The 12,856-nt window shown below is 40.3% G+C and overlaps 1 long non-coding RNA gene across 1 annotated transcript; it reads right to left on the reverse strand.

Moving 5' to 3' along the window:
* Positions 1–1,776: 1,776 nt before the first annotated feature.
* Positions 1,777–6,163, reverse strand: LOC107983235 (uncharacterized). Its single transcript, XR_001730671.2, has 3 exons — positions 5,629–6,163; positions 4,602–4,683; positions 1,777–2,126 (listed from the first exon to the last, which is right to left on the reverse strand). It is a non-coding gene; the product is annotated as an uncharacterized LOC107983235 (long non-coding RNA).
* Positions 6,164–12,856: the final 6,693 nt, after the last annotated feature.

A 12,856-nucleotide genomic window follows, 5' to 3' on the forward strand; every position in this document is an offset into this window, starting at 1 on the left:
TACAACATTTTCCCCTCATCTTTCAACAGAAGGTGCAATCAGTGTGACTCATAAGAATACTAAAACCATTAAAAAAACAGTGGCACAAAAATAAAGCAAACCAACATAGATGGGTTCAGTTAAGATATATAGAGAGAAGACAGAAGGACTCACTTCACCTGAGGTTCTAGGGCTGGTTACCTTAGTCCTTTGGGTGGGGGAATTAAATATTCAAAATGCTTCCCCCCTCTTGTCTCAGACTGATTGCTGTCAAATCTCAGCAGTAGCTAAAATTTTAATTTATACACTCTGATTTTTAATGCAAATTCTTTCTTTTTTTAAGTCCAGAGGTACACAGCTGCATCTCTTCTTCTGTGTCAGGATGGGTTTTTGCCCACTTCCCCAACAGTATGAAAATCTAGAGGAAGGCTCACACTTTTCTATTTCCTCTTTTTAAAAGCAGGGAAAATATCTCCCCCCCCCTCTTTTTAAAAAATAGGGGTAGGGGAAGCAGAAAGGTAGTGAAAGAATGGCTTTATCTTTTTCCACCATCCCTCCTGAAATTGCCAAGCATACAAGGAGGCTGTGGTAAGACTATTTCTTAAAAAAAACCCCATCCCTAGACTCATCACTGCTAGACAACTATGGACCAGTCTACAATCTCCCAACGCTATTATTCCTTTCTACCTAATTCCAAAGAAATGGTTCCTGTGCTAAACCAATACCTGGCAGCTATAATGGACTGGGATGAGAGTAAACCAACTGAAGCTTAATCCAGACAAGTCAGAGGTGCTCCTGGTCAGTCATAAGACAGAACTGGAAATAGGGATTCCGCCTGTATTACATGGGGTCAAACTCCTGAAAACACAGGTTCGCAGTTTGGGGGTAGTCCTGGATTTGTCTCTGAACCTGAAGTGAGCAAGAGTGCTTTTGCACAATTAAAACCAGTGCAACAACTGTGCCCATTCTTGGAGTAGTCGGACCTGGCCACAGTGGTACATGCCTTGGTTACATCCTGGTTGGATTACTGTAATGCACTCTATGTGGAGTTGTCTTTGAAAAATGATCAGAAACTTCAGACCAAATAGCAGCAACTAGACCACTTGCTGGGACTGTCAACAGGCTGCCAATATGTTTCCAGCCACAATTCAAAGTGCTGGTTTTGACCTACAAATCCCTATATGGCTCCAGTCCAGGTTATCTGAAGGACCATATCTATGAACCTGGTAGACCTCTATGATCTACTGGGGAAGGCCTTCTCTCTGTCCCAGCACACAGTCAAGCGCATTTGTTGGGAACATGGGAGAGGGCCTTTGTGGTGGCTGCTCCTATGCTGTGGAACTTCCTCCCATGAGAGACCAGGGTGGACCATTCCGATTGGCCTTCCACAAGCAGGTCATGACCTTTCTCTACCAGCAGGCATTTGGAGAAGGTTATAGGGCATGCTGCTGGAGAGGTTCTGGTGGGATTTGGGTGGGATTTTTAATTCTACTTGTTAAATTTTAATCTTTTTTACTTTAATATACACTTTATTTCATTTTTATTGTGTTTTTTACACTATGACTAAAGTGTGGGATTGTTACCTGCCTTGAATCCCCACAAAAGGAAAGACGGGGTATAAATAAATGCAATTGGACACCACTTTAACTGCCATGGATCAATGCTATGTAGTTTTGCAAAGTCTTTAACTCTCTTTACCAAAGGGCATATTCACAAGGCACTGTAATCCAGGGCAGGCAAGAATTGCCCTTGTGGTGTCCACATGATGTATGGGACCTTTCCCCACCCCCAAATGGGCCAAGGCTGTTTAACATGGTTTTGCCCTATGTTAGACAAAGTTGGGAAATGCTCTTGCACTTGGGGGTCATGTAAATATTTGATCTGGTTCTGAATTAGAATGGGTCCCACTATTTATGCTACCAATCTCTGTGACAATAGGGATGCTATCTACAGCTGCTATATAATCCAGATTATCAAAGCAGATAATCCACATTATCAGATTTGAACTGAAGTTTCTGAATCTACACAGCCATATAATACAATAAAAAGCAGATGATTTAGATCCTATATGGCAGTGTAAAAGGGACATATCTTGGTGGTCCTGTTGCCATTCTTGTCAAGATTCCATTTTGCCACCACATCAGGTTCTAGAAAGATGAAGCACCAGATCAATCCTTTTTTTTTTTTACTGTATTCCTAAAATCTGGAAAATGCCAAGCCAACCCATCTCAGTGAAATGAAGATACACAACAATCTCCTGCCACAAGTAATCCAACTTGTGTTTAGAGGTAAAATCTTTAAAAAGAGTTTCAGAAAGTCTATTGTAATGGACCTTTGGAAAAACTGTCTTTGGAAAAAAAGAGCTTGAAAAACCTTCTCCTTAGACCAGGGTGAAGAATGTTTCTTTCTTTTCTGTAGTATGTGAGAAGTAGAATCATTTAGATGTGGTTAGACAGTAACTTCCATCATTCTTGATGATCCACTGTGGTGGCCAGGGCCAGAGCCGGTCCAACAATGAGGTGAATTAAGCAGTCGCTTCAGGCGCAAAACATACGGGGGCGCAGTCGAGACTGCTTTTTCTGTTGATTTCTTGTAAAACATGATGTTTTGGTGCTTAATTTGTAATATCTTAATGTAATTTGATGTTTAATAGGCTTTTCCTTAATACCTCCTTATTATCCAACATTTTCGCTTATCCAACACTTTTATTTTTCAGTGATTGGTTTGGGGGGGGGGGGTCGCCAAAATTCTGTTCGCCTACACTTGAAAAATACCTAGGGCCGGCTCTGGCCAGGGCTGATGTGAGTCCAACAGTCTAAGAACATCAGGAGGGCTGCACAATTCCCAATCTTGGGTTAGAACTTGAGGGCTACATGGCAACAATATAGTGAGGCTACAATTGAGTGGAGGCAAAATTCATCTCTTTTTCTATCCTCTTCTCTCTAAGATTGCTGAGACAGGGACAGATTATTTTAATCTTAGTAGTGGTCTGAGCTGACTGTCTGTTTTTTTTTCCAGCCCTCTTTCAAATTCCATTATGATTCCAGCCTTCTATGCTCCATTGTTCCACACTTGTCCTCCTGCTTTCACGCTAAGCTTCCCCTCCAAACAGTGGCTGTTTCTCTAAACAGGGAGTTTACCTTATGCAGCCCTCTTGTGAATGTCGGACCAGACTTCCCAGAATTCCTCCCTGTTGGTCATGCTTGTTGTAGGGCTACTGGGACATGCAGTGCAACACCTTTTGGAGGGTAGCAAAAATCCCACCCTTGCTCTAAAAAGTCTTTTATCAAATAACACTGGAGAGGAAGTAAAGCCAGAACTACTCCCACTCAACAACATAAAGCGCTACTCCACTGACTTCAGCATGCTTCTTTCCAAGACAAATAAATAAATAAAAGCTTCTCCTACTTAGGTGTCATGTGTGGTCTAAGCAGTATTTAGTAAGGTCTGAGTCATCTCTGCCCTACCGGAGGAGATGCAGTGGAATCACATGGGCTTTTGGAAGCAAACAGATTATGTGGCAAATGCCATGGTTTGGGAAGTAGAGGAACTGATTTTTTTTTCACACTGTCAGCTTAGTCATCTCCCTTCTGGATGTGAGTAAAATCTCCTTATAGCTCATCAAGCTCTGCCTCTAGAATGGAATTGCTGGCAGGGTTGTGTTGCTTCAAAGTGTTGTCTGAACAATCTTATCCAATCTTTTATGATATGCTTAACATGGATCTAATCAAACATCTTCATTTACAAGGTTCGCATGTAAAACCTGTGCTCAGTTTCTAAACAAGAGCTGCTCCAGAGAGGTGGAACTTCAAGGAGATGGAGAAGGAGAAAGAGTAGGATTTTAAAACAAATTTGTTACACTGCTTGGAAGAATTTTTAATTTGGAGAAGTGGAACATATTCATGTCTTAAATCAATAAACGTATTTGAAAGCTCATATCCCTTGATCTTAAATATCTTCCATCTTAATCCGAGATAATCTTAGATATGCATGGCTGTTTTAAAACTCTTTAGTTTATATTGGAATGTTTCCTTTCTTATTATTTCATGCTGGTTGACCCAGAACAAATAATTAATTGTCCCAGCTATCACACATATCAACGTAACTGATAAAATAAATAAACAAAAATCCAGTTAAATGAACCATTTAAAAGAAAAAAGAAAACAATAAAGGGGACATAGGGATAAAACAGAGGTACAGTATTAGTTATAAAGAATTAGCTAAGTACTCGCAGATGAACCTATATCTGCATCAGGTCAATAACTACAGATATAATGCCACCTTGTATATTCTTTGCTGCATAATTATTCACTGATAAGATAGTACAGTAGGCTCTTGCTATCCATTGGGGTTTTTGTTTTGAGGACCCCATGTATATCAAAATTCATTGATGCTCAAGTCTCATTATATAAAATGGCATAGTAAAATGTTGTCCCTTATATAGAATGACTGGACCAAATTTTGTTTTTTGGATACTTTTAAGAATATTTTAAAGTTATGGATGATTGAATTTGTGGATACAGAATCTATGGATGTATGGGCCTGACTATATTTCTTAATTACTAAATGACTACAATTAAGTTGGGCACATATAACCCAGGGTAATAGTATCATACTATTACCTGGTAAGTCAAAACTGGTTAGGTGATGGCCTCATGAAAGCTGTTCAGAAGCAGGATACTCCCTCTTCCCTTCATGCCAAATCTGTAAGAATGTTATATGATCCAGTCAATCAAAATTTTTAACACAACATTGTATACCTATAGCATTTCACAGATGAAAATTGGTATGCATGTAATCAAATAACATCAGAGTGTGGTGAGGAAGCCAAAATTACTAATGAGGAAAAACATACAAGCGACAAGCTAGGAAAGGTTGCGGCAGTTTACCTTTGCCTGACCCTTCTGGGAATCAGAACTGGAAAAGACCCCAAGAACCATCCAGTCTAACTCCATTCTGGTTTTGATTAATTCTCACCCAAAAAAGAATCATGCCATACTTTCCCATCTGTGCCCAGTAGCTAAGAAAAGTGATATTCATATAAGCCATGTTTTAAGACATCATATCCCTCACTGCTGGGCCCAGGAACTGAAAAGAGATGTAAGAGATGAGTCCATATTCAAATGAAATTCTGAAGCAGTGAGTCTTGCTGATCAAATAGGGCATTTGTGTGCCTTTACACTGTAGAATTAATGCTGTTTGACAAAACTTTAACTGTCACTGGTCAATGCTGTGGAATTATGGGAGTTGAAGTCTTGAAAAAATTTAGCCTTCTCTGCCAAAAAATGCTGATATCTCGCCAAACTATACATCTTAAGATTCTATAGCATCGAGCTACAGTTAGTAGTATCAAGTTGTATTAATTCTAAAGTGTTGCTGTACCTTAAGACCATGTGAACAAACCTTCAATAAATCAGGCAACATCGGCAACTGTGAGCAGAGCTAAGCAGCCAAGCCAGGGATCAGAGCCTGGAAATCTATGCAAGGAAACCTTGAGATAGAGGATATAACAACAGAGAAAAAAAAAACCTAGCCTAAGTTTTGTTATAAGGTCATGTTACTGCATGAAAAGTAACATCATCTGTCTGATCCCTTGCATGTATATTTTCATGTTTGTGTTTACAGAGCACAGCAAATCGCTCCCCTTACCTCCTGAAGTTTCTTCTAGGCCCACTGCTCCATTATCCATGGTTCTTCTGCCTCATGCTTGCTTGCTGGCATCTTTGGCATCCCAGGTGAAACAGTGTTTTCTGTTGCCCAGATGAAGTCCAGGTGCTTGCTGCTTCCTCTCCCCATTCCCTCTATTCCTTTCCCAGGACTTCAGACAATCTGTCTGGGGCTGAGACTGGGCCAGCCCTGACTTTGTTTTCCACCATTCATCCTTCTTACAGATCGACTGCGCCACTGTGGAATTTTTACTGGCTGTAAATGCTTTATTGGGTAGATTAATATGATTTAGAGCATTGCACACCTAGTAAATACCCTGTGCTATTTGCTTTAGCAATACCTGTGGAAAGGGCAACCAGGGGATCAGGCGCTGTTGGAGCCAATGGTACAAGGGACCAGAGGGGGGTCTAGATGAATAATGATCAGCAGTTGTTCTTGGAGGGAGGTCCATCCAGCAAGGTGACTCCACTGGTGCATGCTACTGCTTTGTGTAGTTATGTTCTACTTCACTGACTATCAAAGCTTTCGACAACCTTTCCTGCTGAGCTTTGACCAAAAGATCTTTTCAAAATGGTCAAGATAGAGGGGGTGAGGTGAGGAAACTAAAGAAAGAAAATATGATTAAAAGGGGAGCAAGGCAGTCAATTTTCTGGTGGTCCCAAATTTGTGGCCTGTGAGGTTTTTTTTTAATGGTGAGTTGCTGTTTCTTCTTCAATTCATTCTTTTTCTGATGTCTATTGTTGCAGCACACAGGGCATTCCTTAAATCACCATAAATTGTCAGCAGTAGAAAGGGGATAAGGTTAACCAAAATCTTTGCTGTTTTAAAGAAACATAAATGTTTTGACAATATGAAGAAAGGAATCTGCATGTGGAAGATGAGAGGAGATCTCTGTATCTCCTCTGAAGAGTTAAAGATTTTAATCATTTGAGTGAAGTGACCCTCATACTCACTTACCTGAAAGCAAGATAGCATCCAGATTGCAAAATTATACCGTTTGGTGCCACTTTAATTGTCATAATGCCATTCTATGGAATCTTGGGAATTGTAGTTTGCTGTAGCATGAGAGTACTCTGGCAGTGAATGATCAATGTCTCACAAAATGCAAATCCCAGAATTCTATAGCACTGAGCCACGGCAGCTAATTTGTTGTGAAACTGCTAGAAGTCTGCAATGTTGATATAGTGCAAGTCTACTGAACCACTGATGCTTATTTCTGAATAGATGTATGAAGGATTGTACTGTTCAAAAATATGTGTTAAATACATATATGTCTTTTTCTTCCTTTCAAAATACAACATTTAACACTCTTGACTCAATCTCTTTTTTGTTTTAGATGAAATGTATCTGATTACTTTTCTTTCTAAGTTATGCATCTGTAACTATAATGTAGCATGCCATCCAATGTTTCCTTTAAATGTTCAAGAAGAAATCAAAACTGCCAAGGGACTGCCAAGCATATCAATGTGCAAACAGTCTAAAACACCTGGCCCTGTGGGTCCACTCTGGCAAAGCTCTAAAACATCAGACTCCAAGCTGGAACATGTCCCAAGGGGAATGGATCGAGATAGTAAAGGGTCCAGAAGCCTGTGAGGAATAATTGAGTGAGCTGGGGCAAATTACATTGGCTATATGCCCCAAAATGGGTAAGATGTTGCTTTGTGGCATCCGCTTGGCACAGGGAGCCTTCTCACCCAAAAACAGGGTAAAGCTGCTTAATATGGTTTTGCCCCACATTAGGTAAAATCGATGGAAATCTCTAAAACTTCTCTGAAGTTCTGGAGCAGATCCACACTTCGGGGTGCATGTGAACAGCAGGTTGATTCTGATTTGGAACCAATCCTGCTGTTAACACAGGCCAATGCCAGCATCCTGCTTTCTCAACCCTCTGAGGCATGGGGGGGAAAGGAATCTCATTTTTATGGCCATCACTTGGTACTTTTGATTATGTCAGGAAAGTCACCAGGAGAGTAGAGATTAGGCTTGTGTAATCCAGGTATACTACAAACCATTTTGGTGTCCTGGATGTCAGTGGGGGTCCTGATCTGTTTTTTGGAAGCCTCCCAAATTTGAGAGGACATACCGTATATACTTGAGTATAAGCTGACCCAAATATAAACCGAGACACCTAATTTTACCATTAAAAACTGGGAAAACTTATTGACTCGAGTATAAGCCTAGGGTGGGAAATGCAGCAGCTACTGGTAAATTTCAAAATAAAAAAATATACCGATAAAATTACATTAATTGAGGCACCCGGAAGTTAAATATTTTTTTAATTTTTACCGTATTTCAAAGAAAAACAGTAAACTAGCTCTGTAAGTGGAAAAGTAGGGTCAACAAAGACAATATGGTATTAACAATAACTTAACAAATACAACAACAATAAAACTTCGTTTGTACCCTGCCCTATCTCCCAATGGGGACTCAGGCTGGCTTCCAATATAGTAACAGGCAACATTCAATGGCTATATAAACAATGCAGAGCTAGATATAGATCTATAATTATATATACTGATTTCACATATGCATTTTCCCTTGAAATGTTTACAAATCCTCTCTATATATGTGCATTTCCCTCCTGTATCTATCTAGAAATCTCTATATATGTGTGTGTGAGTGTGCGTGTGCATGTGTGCGTGTGTGCGTGTGCATTTCCTCTGTAGTATTTCCAAGTCCTATATATCTATATTCATATATATCTAGCTAGACATCTCTCTATATATAGATAATTATATCTGCATAGGATTTGCAAAGACTTGCAAACATGTGAGGCAAAAATTCATATATAAAAATAATGTATTCACATAGATACAGATATACAGGTATATGGAAATCTCTAGATATCTATATGTATATAGGATTTGCAAAGAATTGCAAATATGAGGGGAAATTCATATATAAAATTAATATATAGAGAGAGATGCAAATACTTAGGTGCATAGGGATTGCAAAGGCTTGCAAGGGGAAGTGCCTACATATCTGTAGCAGAGATTAACAAATATTTCAGGGGAAAATGCTTTTATAAGATTAATGGGTAGATATATAATCTTCTTCCTTACTTACAAGGGCTTATTTTCCTTTTCAAAACATTCCCTTAGTTAAGAGCGAGGAAGGCTTTGGAAAAACAAACACACTGATAAGGGAGGAGAGAAATATATCATATATTGCAAGCAGTTGCCTCCATTGCCCGGCTTTACCTTGACCCCATTATAAGCCGAGGGAGGGTTTTTCAGCTGATAAAAAGGGCGGAAAAACCCGGCTTATCTTTGAGTATATACGGTAAATCCATTTTTTAGCCGGGAAGCCGAAATATTCATTTTCTATCTGGCCCATTGGCGGCAATGGGGAGGGGGACTTCCCAGACTCCCCTTCCTGTCATTTTAGGCATTGTTTATCATTATAGCCTTCATTAAGACCTGGATTAAAAGCATCAGAGTTAAGATACCACTTTTTCTGCAATCCTTTCTCTTTGGTCTGTAGAGTGGACCTGGGTTTAAAGAAAGGGCTTAAGAAACCTCGCTTCCTGTGATCCTTTTCCTTTTAGCGGATGCCTCCTCCTGCACACACACTCCACATGAACCAAAACAAACCGAAAGCAGCCGTTTTTCAACAGCCACTGTTCTGTTGTGGCTGGTAAAAAATTGGCGGTGGAGCACATGCCATTACAGGCTTCCAAACCAGGTGACAGACAAGCTGAAGACAAATATCCATAAAAAAAATCTGTGCACAAGCCTAGAAAAAATGATGGTAGACTCTCCTTCACTGGGGATTTACAAGTAGATACCCAATGACAACGTACCAACGATACTTTAACTGTGATACTTGTACTAGCAAGGTGTGAAATTTGAGTACTTTGGTGAACATTTCCAGCTCTAAGTCTACAACTCAGGTCCCAGGGATAGTTGGAACCAATGTTGCAAAATTAAGCACTCACTATATAAAACTTGCTCTCTTTTACTTACTTAGTCTCTCCTTTTTTGATCAAAGTGTTTACAGAATATAAGTTTTGTTTGGAGGCCAAAATAATTACGCTTATGATCTTTATGAATGCGCATACACAAATAAATGGACAGTAGGAAGGCACTGGGCACTTACAATTTCATTTTCATCTAGAGTTTTATAAGTTCAGTGAGAAATACAGTTGTTATTCCTCACCACTTTCTGGGTGGGTTTGCTGCCACTTCTTTATAACACCAAGCCCACATCAGATAGTCATCTTTCTGTAGTTTGGAGCCCAGTCAAGTCATAAAATTGTTTTCTGGAGGCATGACAGGATGTCAGCTTTCTGAAAGTGTTTTTCTTGCTTCCAACAAGTTTTACAATATTAGCATAAAGATAAAGAGCCAAACATGCAAAAATTGACCAAGCTTTTGCACCTTTATTAAGGGCCACAATGAACTTTCTGGACTGTTTTGGTTCCTAAAAGAAATCTCTGGATCTTGCATATGTAATGACTAAATGGTGGTTTTTCAAAGTGTGAAACTCGGGTTCAAATTCATCTGGAGAATTTCTCCTTGTGCCACCCTAAAATAATAATAATCAAAAACACAACATTCTGATACAACCTCAGAATGCATTACTTGGCACAATTTCAGGATTTCTATGGATGTATTTATCAGACCATATAAATGCACAGTAAACATCTGCTAAAAATGATCTAAACATACACATAATAATGTTTAAGAGGGTTAAATCCAATATACTTCTTTAATACTACAGGACACTGCATTTTTGCACAATAGTCTGGAAAAATATATTTGGAAATTTAATTACATTGCAGTTTGATTGTTGCATATACCCATTTATAGTTTTAGAAATTTCAGTCAAAAAATAACCCTAAAACCTAGATTGACTTATCCATGAGTCAGTTTAGGTTGTGTGCCTTTCATTTATCAAAAAGGAACCATCCCCTTCTCTGAGTAGAGTGGTGAAAGGTAAGACTTTAGTCCATCATAGGAAAACCTCAAAAAGCACTGATCCCTTCTACTCTCTCTGCTATTGGTGCAATTTCTGGCTTTTTTGAGTCCCAGAAATGAGAGTTGGCAGTGGTGCTGGTGTTTTCCCCCGTCTCTGGAATGACCCTCAGTTTATCCATAGGTGATATCAAAACCCATATTTTGGCCCTGAAACCTGTCCTTGACTTATATATAAGCAGGAGCGGCCCTAGGTTTTTTCAGGATGTAAGCCAACCTAGGGCCGCACGCCCCCCCTCCCCCCCGAAATTACGCCCCCTGCCCGAAACTCGAAGCGGTGGCTGCGGCAGCGGCAGCGGGCAGCGGCGGCAGTGACCATTGGGTCGCTCGCCACAGAACAAGGAAGTATTTTGTATTCTCATGAGAATACAAAATACTTCCTTGTTCCACAGCCTGCAACCCAATGGTCGCCGCTGCCACCGCTGCTGCTACTGCCGCAGCCACCGCTTCGAGTGCACCCAGGAAGGGCTGCGCCCGAAGCAGTGGCTTCAGGGGCCTCAATGAAGAACCGGGCCTGTATATAAGGTTGACTTACACACAAGGGATATGCTACTTATATGTCTCCAATACTATATTCATAACAGTAGTTCTCCAAAATCACATTTTATATCTATAGAACTGCAGAGTTGCTAGACGATCTATTTTACGAGTAATGAAACAAGATGTTCTGATGTTCTACTCCAGTCTCTACCAATTTATTGTGCACCAAATATATTTTGACTAAAATCCCCATAAACCTCTGAGAGACTGAAGATTTGTGGACCTTAGACTAGCAATGGCATTTGTCGGCAAGTATGCAAATGGATCAAATAGAAAGATGCACGTCAGTGCCAAGTGCTCCTGTTGAGATGGGAGACATAATGCCTAAGAAAGTAGCCTGAATTCACACTAACTAAGCAGACTGACTGCATAAGCCAGGAAACGCTATGGGAGCTCTGTGTAAGAGCATCAGAGCAAAGTGGGACATGAGAATAATAAATATACCAATCTAAATGATGGATGTAATAAAGGCAGTGAAGCACAGTGAAACACATGCACTTTATAGATAGTACTGGATTAAGTTCTAATACGAACAAAAATAAACCCAATCGTTTTATCAACAACAAAATTGAGTTTTTAAAAAATTAAATACAGTTGTTTTTAAAGCCATCAAACTAAGATAGTGCATTGCATTAAAACCTTTCCCTGTGAATTTACAGTATTTTTCTAAAGTTCTAGTGCTTATTTTTCCATCAGCATACTCTTATAGGACTCATAATATTCGACATGCTGTTTCCCTAAGGGACTGTTAGAGCAGTTACCAATGTGACATATGCAGCAATATATGTTCTTCCTACCTCGAAGGGGAAAAAAAATTACATCAAAGAGGCATTTCAGATGAAAAGAGGTTCCATTATTATTTCTCCACCACAATGAAGAACTAGATGCAAATTTCTCAAAGAGCCATGGGAGCAAATGGCTTCATGTTGTGCAAGGATGAGAAACTATTGCCATCTATTGGCATTCTCTGTGATCAGTCTGTAATGTAGGAGCTATTTATTTTGCTTCTATGCAAAGGAAGAAAGGAAGATGCGACTTCAGTGCTTCCAAGAGCTGTCATTCCAGGTAAGAGGGAAATGAAGTCAGGCATGGGCACATGTGTGTATTGCCACTTACTTACTTAGGCGATCCCTCGTAGCTCGAGGACGATTGTCTTCCATCTTGGGTGTGTGTTCTCATGTGGCTGAAGAGACCGATTCTTGACCCGCATATTCTCCCGCAGTGAGGACATTGGTTTCCAGGTGGAAGGCGGTCCCGGTCGGGGTTAGCTTGACGCTCCTTCCTCTTGGCACGTTTCTCCCTTAAGCCCTCCGTTCGTGCCTCTTCGAACTCCGCAGCACTGCTGGTCACAGCTGACCTCCAATTAGAGCGCTCAAGGGCCAGGGCTTCCCAGTTCTCAGTGTCTATGCCACAGTTTTTAAGGTTGGCTTTGAGCCCATCTTTAAATCTCTTTTCCTGCCCACCAACATTCCGTTTCCCATTCTTGAGTTCGGAGTAGAGTAACTGCTTTGGGAGACGGTGATCGGGCATTCGGACAACGTGGCCAGTCCAGCGGAGTTGATGGCGTAGGAGCATCACTTCAATGCTGGTGGTCTTTGCTTCCTCAAGCACACTGACATTTGTCCACCTGTCTTCCCAAGAGATTTGCAGGATTTTCCTGAGGCAACGCTGATGGAAATGCTCCAGGAGTTTGG

The sequence above is a fragment of the Anolis carolinensis genome, chromosome 2 (assembly GCF_035594765.1).
Source record: "Anolis carolinensis isolate JA03-04 chromosome 2, rAnoCar3.1.pri, whole genome shotgun sequence".
NCBI lineage: Eukaryota > Metazoa > Chordata > Lepidosauria > Squamata > Dactyloidae > Anolis > Anolis carolinensis.